The following is a 9,864-nucleotide window of genomic DNA, read 5'->3' as shown; positions in this document are numbered from 1 at the left end:
GACTACCCCAATGTAATTATTTTTACTAATCTTTCTGTCAAGGCCCTGTCTTTTTCCTTTTTCCAGTCTCACATTTAAAGCACTGGCTGGGTGCTACGGTTAATAAGTCCTTAACAACTAGATAACTGCTACACTATAAGTGAAGAGCTGTTAGAAGAAAAAAAACAATTGCAAAAAATTGTCATTGACATAAATATCATGTCAAACTCAAGGTAGCTAAAATAAACTGCCCCTTCAGCTCTATGCTTAGGGAAATGTTGATAGAGGCAGGCTGTTAACTGTGGACAACTACCTAATGAACTTCCCATAACTCTACCTGACAATGTACCAATAATACATTTTGTTTAAAAGGATCTGTAAGGGAATCCTTGATTTATAAGGGTTGCTAAGGTACCACCAGTTCAGACACAGTCAGAAAATGATAATATGTGGCATCTAGCAGTAGGTGGGAATAGTCAAAACAAGGCACATTCAAAACTCTTCATAAAGTAAGGCCTAGTGCAGATGGGCAATTAAGCAAATATGGTTTATGGGTCCATGGTGCAAAACCTCTCTACAACAGGGTCCTACCTAACATTTTGTTAGCAAATGACCAAATGTTACAGCACATTTAACAGCTTATATATTTTATTCATGGTGCACATGGCACTCTAAGCTAGCAGCTACAAAGTTTTTTTGTAATTTCTGAACTTCAGAGCAGGCCTTTACACATTCGTTAGGGCCTCAAAGCTGCCTTGTGCCTGATAAGTCACACTCAAAGGGCTGCACATTCAACTTGTGTGTGGTGCAGAATGACGGCAACCCCTGGCATGTTTTCTGTAGTTCATAAATTAGCCCCATGATATTGTAGTTGTGTGAAGGTGGCCATACAGGGTGAGGTCACCAAACAAGCAAATCTTTCCCCCAATATGCCCACCTTTGGTGGGCAATATCATGCTAATGAGATCATTTGGCCCTAGGGTCAGATCGCATCGAAGGGATTAGGAAAAGTCGGAACAAGGACCACATCATGAGCCATTGCGGTCCCTAATCCGATGAAAAATCAAGCCTGTCTGATTGACATCTACCCAATTTTTGGAGGCCTGTCGGAGGGCACCATAACAGGGCAGATAAGCTGCGGAGTCGGTCTTAAGGATAGGGCAAGGAAAAGCCATTACCAGATATCTCCTAGTATACTTAATTTTCCATTTACCATATAAATTTATGTAACTGTAGATTTTAATGTTACATCTTTTGTTTTATCATTTTATCAAATTGTTTCATAATTTGTGATAGTAATTAAATTCTGGTAGACTCACTTATTGTGAGTAGACTTTCCTCCATTTATTTCTCTTAAAAGTGCTAAATTGCCTACTGTGCAGGTGAAAAAAAGTCCAAAAATACCTTTGCATTGAAGTAAATCTGAATTGCCACCAACAAAACAACCATTTCACCATTATATAAGTAAACTAAATTACCACTGGCAATTCTGATTACCTACAATACAAAAGGTATTTTTGGTTTGATTTTTGATTTGTCGTCTGGAGACAATTGCTTCATAATGTCAGTTATCATGGTATGGTTTCTGTTTACTTTTTAATAATGGCACTTTATCTGCCACTTGCTCTTTTATTTGTTTAATCTTAACAAGGCACTACTGATACAGAACCAAATGAAGGTCTATGAAGGTCAAGGGCAGCTGTACTGAAATGTAACCTCATTGCAATGTGTTGAATGCAAACAGCTGAATGAATGCAACAGCCGTAGGCTATATGGCTACTCAGGGTTTGCAGGTACATTTGATAACAAGCATTGTTCCCCATGGTAAATATATAATACCTTATATAGTTTTGCATTTATTATTAAATGAGGATAAATTAGAGTTTTATATTTTTATATGTTTGCTGCCTGCTGTTCTTCTTAACTATGGCAGTATTATTAGTTGGATAATATGACAGCACTGTTAATTTGAGTAGCTATCATAGGAAATAAGGAAGATTTATTTCCTTTTTTGCCAATGCACCAGCCACCCACGAAAAAGGGGCATTTGCCAAGACCATTTTCAGGTTGGACAAACTGCACAGGATAGCCTGTCAAAACTGCTCCTAAACTGCTAGATGTCGGGGCATAATTAATACCAAAAACGTATCTGATGATATGATAAAATGTGCAAGCCGGGTTTACAATATGCATTTAAAGCTGTATTAACTCAGTGCCAGCAGAACTATGCATTTTATTTACACTATGGGGCTGATTTACTAAGACACGATTTCGAATCCGAATTGGAAAAATTCCGATTGGAAACGAACAATTTGCTACTTTTTCGTATTTTTTGCGATTTTTTCAGCGTCTTTACGATTTTTGCGTAAAGACGCGAGTTTTTCGGCGTCTTTACGATTTTTGCGTAAAAACGCGAGTTTTTCGGCGTCTTTACGAAAGTTGCGCAAAGTCGCGATTTTTTCGTAGCGTTAACACTTGCGCGCAACAAGTTACGCAACTTTCGTAAAGACGCCGAAAAACTCGCGTTTTTATGCAAAAATCGCAAAGACGCCGAAAAATCGCGTTTTTACGCAAAAATCGTACAGACGCCGAAAAACTTTCGTTTTTACGCAAAAAACGTAAAGACGCCGAAAAAAATCGCAAAATTACCGATCATTACGAAAAAAACGCAATTGGACGCATTCGGCACGTTCGTGGGTTAGTAAATGTGCCCCTAAGTGCCAGACATTTTTTGAAAATTTTGTGCTCTCTCACTTCACAGGGGCATTTCCTGCGGGGGAGGCGGATTTTTAAGTTTAGGTAAGCTATGCATCATTTTTTTCCAGGAGAACCTGAGCTTTTTAAATCTGCTTGAGTTTGTCTATTTCCCCTTCATGAAATAGGGATTTATACCAAAAAAATATATTTTATTGTATGGACAAAAATTCAGCGGATTCAGAAAGCCTCATGCCTCTCGAACGTGCCAATACTAGATATGTATAGTTATAGTTGTATAGTTATATGCCTTAGTTGGCCATTACTTATGAAGTGAAGCCTCCAATTTGACCAGGTGCCCAGCTTCCAATATTATAAATGGCATAGTATTCTTACTGTTTAGATGAAACAATCCTGATTCACATATATAGAAAAGTCTGGGGCTTACCATAGCAGGGTTTGGGCCCAATTGAGCACATACCTGTAGCTGGGTGTAACAGGGAACACCCTAAGGAGATTATGTGGCTTCAAATAAATGTAAAATTGGAGTGTAAGCAGGCTTGGTGCACATTTTCATTTGGCAGCACACAGATGACCTTAAGTTTTGAGGCATTAGAGGAACATCTGAAAATAAGTCACCCCTTTAAGTGAAAGGGAAGCAGCAATGGTATATTATTTTAGACATTTCAGCGCATCCTGAAAAAAAACTGGTGGTGAATACACAGACAATGTACATTCAGGTAGAACTTTATAGGTCAAAGCTTCCAATTCAAAACAACTGTAAACACCTATGCTGGATGCCCATAGTGACATCTAGAAATTGTGTATCACATATGGTCAGGGCCGCCATCAGAAATCGCGGGGCCCCTCACAACAAAACTTTCTGGGCCCCACCCTCCCACGCCACAAATGGCCCCTCCCATCAATACAAGGGACACACAGGCATTGGTAGCGAGGGCCCCCTAAAACATTGGTAGCCAGGGCCCCCCTAAAACATTTGTGGCCTTGCCCCAGGCCCTCCCCAAGCATCCCCCACCTTGCCCCAGCCCCCCCCCAAGCATCCCCCACCTTGCCCCAGGGCCCCCCCAAGCATCCTCCACCTTGCCCCAGGCCCCCCCCAAGCATCCCCCAGGGCCCCCCCAAGCATCCTCCAGTCCTCTCCCCGCGCCGCCGCCGCCAGAATTTTTCTGCATCCTCCGGCTCCTCTTCCCCTGCATCAACTCTGTGAGTTGTCCCGGGCCCAGGCGTTTAAAGGCCGGGCTCTGTCACTGTTATCGCTGGTGTCCGCTGTTATATACCGAACTCCCCGCTACATGTGCGCTTTTATAGGGTTGCGCCCCGTGCGTGTGACGTCAGTACACACAGGGCGCAACCTTATAAAAGCGCACATGCAGCGGGGAGTTCGGGACATAACAGCGGACACCAGCGATAACGGTAACAGAGTCTGGCCGGGCCCCCTTTAAACGCCCGGGCCCGGGACAACTGTACCCCCTGTGCCCCCCTGATGACGGCCCTGCATATGGTAAACCCAAACCCAAAAAGGGGTGACTGGACTCTGATCTAAGCATGCTTTTCTGCCTATAACAGCCACCAGCCATAGCCCTCAGCTACTTTGGTGCTGTAAGGTCTCATCTCACTGTTATCGCTGGTGTCCGCTGTTATATACCGAACTCCCCGCTACATGTGCGCTTTTATAGGGTTGCGCCCCGTGCGTGTGACGTCAGTACGCACAGGGCGCAACCTTATAAAAGCGCACATGCAGCGGGGAGTTCGGGACATAACAGCGGACACCAGCGATAACGGTAACAGAGTCTGGCCGGGCCCCCTTTAAACGCCTGGGCCCGGGACAACTGTACCCCCTGTGCCCCCCTGATGACGGCCCTGCATATGGTAAACCCAAACCCAAAAAGGGGTGACTGGACTCTGATCTAAGCATGCTTTTCTGCCTATAACAGCCACCAGCCATAGCCCTCAGCTACTTTGGTGCTGTAAGGTCTCATCTCATGAGAATCCAGGCACTGCCACAGGGGCAGGCAAGGGAGCCAAAAGTTTACTGCAAAAAAGGAGCCAGTAAGGACATAACTAGGCATAGTCAGAAAGGCCGGGTCAGTAACAGAAAGCAGCAGCAGAATTGTGAGGCAACTGAAGTTAGAAACAAGAAGAAGTCAGAATCAAAAAGTCTCACAGAGAAGCAGGAAACGGAACACCTGATGCAGGAATCAGAGTACCAAGTAACAAGCAAGTGTAGGGACCCCCGGATTTGGGCCCCTTAGACAGTGTTCCCCTTTAGACAGGCATACCAGTGGGTGGCCTTGTGGGATATGGAAACCTAAGGGTGGTCCTAATTGTGTGTGTACTATAATTATTCTTTCCAGGTTAAAGAGAGTTTCCCCTGCATCTCAGCCGTGACCACTAGGTGGGGGTGTTCTACAATATTCTAGGGACCCATAGGGTTAAAGCTTCCTATGGTCTTAGCCCTACACTTAATTCTCTGCTGTTACTGAGCAGAATGTAATGTTTCAACTTTTGCTATCTGCATCTATGCACTTATTGGCCCTTAGTTAGGATGACCACTTCCTGCACACTGTAATATAGTGTTTTGCAGGGTGTGGGCACTTCCTCTTTGGCATTCCTATCATCCAGAGAAGGTTGCACATTGAGCCTGGGACCTCAACTAGGCCCTGAAGCCTGTGCCCTAGAGGAAGACAAATCCATCTAGAGATTCTAAGTCGGGGATCAGGGACCCCGTGAATGAGGTGAAGTTATTTGCAGGATTAGACTCTGTCATAGCACACTCTAGAAGTGTGACTTAGTTCAGGGCTATTTAGCAAGAGCAGCTGTTTGCTCCAACAAAGGAGAATTTAGTGGGTTTAGCATACCCAAGGCTCTGCTGCCTTACTGTAGGGACCACAGTTCAGACACAGATATCAGGCTAGTCTTAACCCCTGAACCACCGTTGGCTGTAGGGATCTGGCCCAGTAAAGGTAGCCACCCTTGGGACTTCTGTCTATTATCCCACATCTATCTCCACCGTGGTGCTATAGTGTTCTGTTACCTTGCAACTGCATTCAACATCTGTGCCATTCTACCTCAATGCTGTGAGTATTAACCCTGCAAATGCTGTGTACCATCAATAAACCGAGTTCTAGTTCATTCAATTCAAAAGAACCTCTGGCGTCCATAACTATTATAACTACTATATACCATCTATGGCAGTGGAGAGTTGTAGTTCCGCAACATCTCATAAGTGCAAACCTTCCACTTTGTGAAGGCCCCGCCTGTGTGTTAAAGTCACATGTGCCTGTGCTCATACCTTCAAGCCGGAATTGGCAATTACTAGCCAAGATAGGGTTACAATATGAAAGGGGATGACTCACAAGTCATGAGGTCTTTCTTCCTGGGACTTGCCTTCTCTAAGAGGTTAGCTAGAGGAGTCAGTTTAGATAGTTCAGTTAGATATTTTATAGTCACTCTAGGAGTGAAAGGATAGATATTGTTATTTAGTTGGGCAGCTTAAGGCCATTGCGAGGAGATCAGTGAGGTTATCACCTCCCGGCATTACTGGCCCTAGTTCAGGTACATTCAGTGGCAAGCTCAGGTCATAGCATAGCATTCTGGGTCATTTTACAAGTTTTATAATCACATTAAATAGCCTTAAGGTGGCCATACATGGGCTGATTTCAGCTGCCGATAACAGTCCTTTAGACCGATTGAGCAACTTATCTGCCCTTGTAAGGGCACCAATGACTGGACTCTCTGACTGAAATCTGGCCTGAAATCAGCCAGGTCACATCACAAAGCATTACTTGGGCAATGCAACAATTATACCCTCATTTATTATAGTGTGTAAGCCAACATCATTGGTGATGTTGCTCATAGCAACCAATCAGATCTTTGCTTTAGTTTTGTAAAGGTGGCCATACACATTCAGTTTTTAGTCTTTTTCCAATGAACGTTTGGATATTGATTGTACGTTTAATTGCAATGATCAAAAACTAACGTTCAGACTGAAATTGTATGATAATAAACACATTGGAGGAGGATGTTCTGTACATAAAATAGTTGGCAGACAACAATCGCATGGAAGCGACATCCCGGAAATGCACAGATTTTATTGTTATCCTACTGAAATTTTCTAAGCTGTCCGATCGACTAAACAACCAGTTGCCATGGTACAAAAATTATTGGGACGATCATTTGAAACCTACACACGGTATGTTTCGTACAATTATATTGGTGCATGTATGACCAGCTTCACTTGTAGGTGACTGTTAAAATCTAATTGTTTATTGGTTGCCTTATTACCCCCTTAATGTGATTATGTGCTATCAACTCAGTGGTCCCTTATGTATTTTTTATGTATTGATAATTCCCTTGATGGGACTGATCATCCTGCAGCAGCTCTAGCCTTTTCTGAGTGGTCCCATACTTAATGAAAATGTGGGTTCAGCCCAGTGTTCCCTTCAAAATAGTAAATTTGTAAAATTGCACCGCAGTTCAGTCAGCAGCAAAATGACACGTGGGGGAATCTACTTCAGAAAAGAAGATATATTTTAGCAATTAGGTTAGGTTCAGTATATTTTTATATTTTAAGGAGAAAAATGCAGTAACCATCTGGTAAAATTGTGATTTGAAAAAATTCACTATGCAATGTGTTTTAGAATTATTTCTAAAATATCTGTGAATATCTGTAAAAAGAGCGCCCTCATCTGGTCATTTATGGTCAGAACAACCAAACTATTACTCTTCATCCCTAGCAATAATAAGAACTTGATATAATAATAAGAACTGTATCAAGTTAAAAGCATTTTAAAACCCAATGCCTTCCTTGTGCTTTATTAAGAGCTTAGACAAGAAGCTGCTGGGAGGCTGTGATCCTAAATTATATGGGAGAGGAATGGTTTACTGATAAAGAGGGGTGTTACTATAGAGAAAGCAGACCCTGTGGTTGCATGGGGGCCCAGGAGTGTAAAGGCCAAGTAAGCGCCTAATTGTAGAGAAATTCTATATATCTTGATACAATAGGTTAACTATAGCAGCCCCAAACTGAATTTGCTGTGGTGCCTAGTTACCTCTAGTTATGTCACTGCTGATAAAGCCGAACCAAGCACTACTGGAAAACCTTGTGTTTTAAAGGAACAGTAACACTAAAAAATGAAAGAGCTTTAAAGTAATAAAAATATAATGCACTGTTGCCCTGCACTGGTAAAACTGGTGTGTTTGCTACAGTAACACTACTATAATTGATATAATAAGCTGCTGTGTAGCCATGGGCGCAGCCATTCAAGCTAGAAAAAAGGAGAAAAGGCACAGGTTACATAGCAGATAACAGATAAGCTCTGTAGAATACAATAGTGTTTTATCTGTTATCTGCTATGTGCCTGTGCCTTTTCTCCTTTGAATGGCTGCCTCCATGGCTACATAGCAGCTTATTTATATAAATTATAGTAGACTTTCTGAAGTAAACACACAACTTTTACCAGTGCAGGGCAGCAGCACATTATATTTTAGTTACTTTTATACACTTTCATTTTTTGGTGTTACTGTTCCTTTAAGAGGTTAGTAGCCAATTGTAAAATATTATTGTATACATTGAATTCTTTATTAAGAAATAATAATACATGGAAATTGTCCTTGCTGGAACTACATGCTTGTGTGGGTTTCCTCCCAAACTTCATAAGCATAAAACTGAGTAGTCTCCTAATATAATTGACTATAGCATGTCTGAATGTGATGTATGTCAGCACTATAACAGTAAAGGATAATAATAATACATGTATGGGATCCCTTATCCGGAAACCCATTATCCAGAAAGCTCCGAATTACAGAAAGCCTGTCTCCCATAGACTCCATTTTAATCAAATAATTCAGAATTTTAAAACTGATTTCCTTTTTCCCTGTTGTAATAAAACAGTACCTTGTAATTGATCCCAACTAAGATATAAATAATCCTTATTGGATGCAAAACAATCCTATTGGGTTTAATTAATGTTTTATTGATTTTTTAGTATACTTAAGGTATGGAGATCCAAATTACAGAAAGACCCCTTATCCGGAATACCCTTGGTCCCGTGCATTCTGTATAAAGGGTCCTATACCTGTACTAAGAATAATATTCAGAATTGAAAGAAATGCAAAAACTTAATATCCTGCTCCCTCTACTGGCAGCTTCTGTTAATACAGTTTAGTTCTTAGGTTCTTTACATTCATTTGCAACTGAGGACCAGCTTCAAGATCAGAACTGACCAATCCACAAATATTCTGGGATATGCCATTGCAAATAATGAATTATGTAAAATAATATCGAACAAACTGCTTGATCAGGTATTGGTATTGCTATCAAAGTAACAAAGAAAAAAAATTACATTGACTATAGCCTTCAATGAGCTTCATTTAAAAAGCATACTGCCCAATAGTCCTCCTATTGTTTAGTAAAAACGCCACACTTTTGGCTCACCTAATCACATATTTACTCACACTTACTTCACATTTTCTAGAACAGGCAGCCATCTCTGAAAAGGTATTCTCCCTTCCTTTCCCTCCTTCCTTCATACTGCACATGTGTTTCATTCCCTCCCCCCCCCTCCCCTCTACCAGATCCGTTTCTGATTGGCTTGTGGGCATGTGTAGCTCAGAACAGGAGACAGGATCAAGTTACACACATGCTCAGAGAATAGGAAGGCTGCCGCTGGAACCTACAGGAAGGGGAGAGAGATTTCAGTGATGTCACTGTAGTCTTCACACTGCTGTAGGCTGCCAGCACCATATCTCAGAAAAGCAAGCAGGGATCTGGGAATTTATATATGCAGTAAGTACTTAAAAAGAATGCCTTTAGACTTACTTTTAATTTATATAAACCTTTCATTGTCCTTTAATGGAAAGTTAAAGTAACTGCCTGGCCCACCTTTGTGCCTGAGGCATAAAGGCACGGCAGGTAATATATGATCGACAGCTTAGATTTTTAAATACCTTCATAACAGGTATGGGTGTTTTAATAAAAAAAAATTGTGTGTTCACGTTTAATTTGAAAAGGACTGCTTTTGTCTGGGTGACAGGTCCCCTTTAAAGACTGCTTAACGTGGATAGTGAATGTGAGCATCCCTCTGCAGAAGCTCATTTTAGGATTAAAGGAGCAGTGTAAAAATGAAAATGGGCAAAACAGAGAGACTGCACAAAATAAAAAATGTTTTC

This window comes from Xenopus tropicalis, chromosome 2 (genome assembly GCF_000004195.4).
Source record: "Xenopus tropicalis strain Nigerian chromosome 2, UCB_Xtro_10.0, whole genome shotgun sequence".
NCBI lineage: Eukaryota > Metazoa > Chordata > Amphibia > Anura > Pipidae > Xenopus > Xenopus tropicalis.
Note: the sequence above shows the minus strand (reverse complement) of the source record.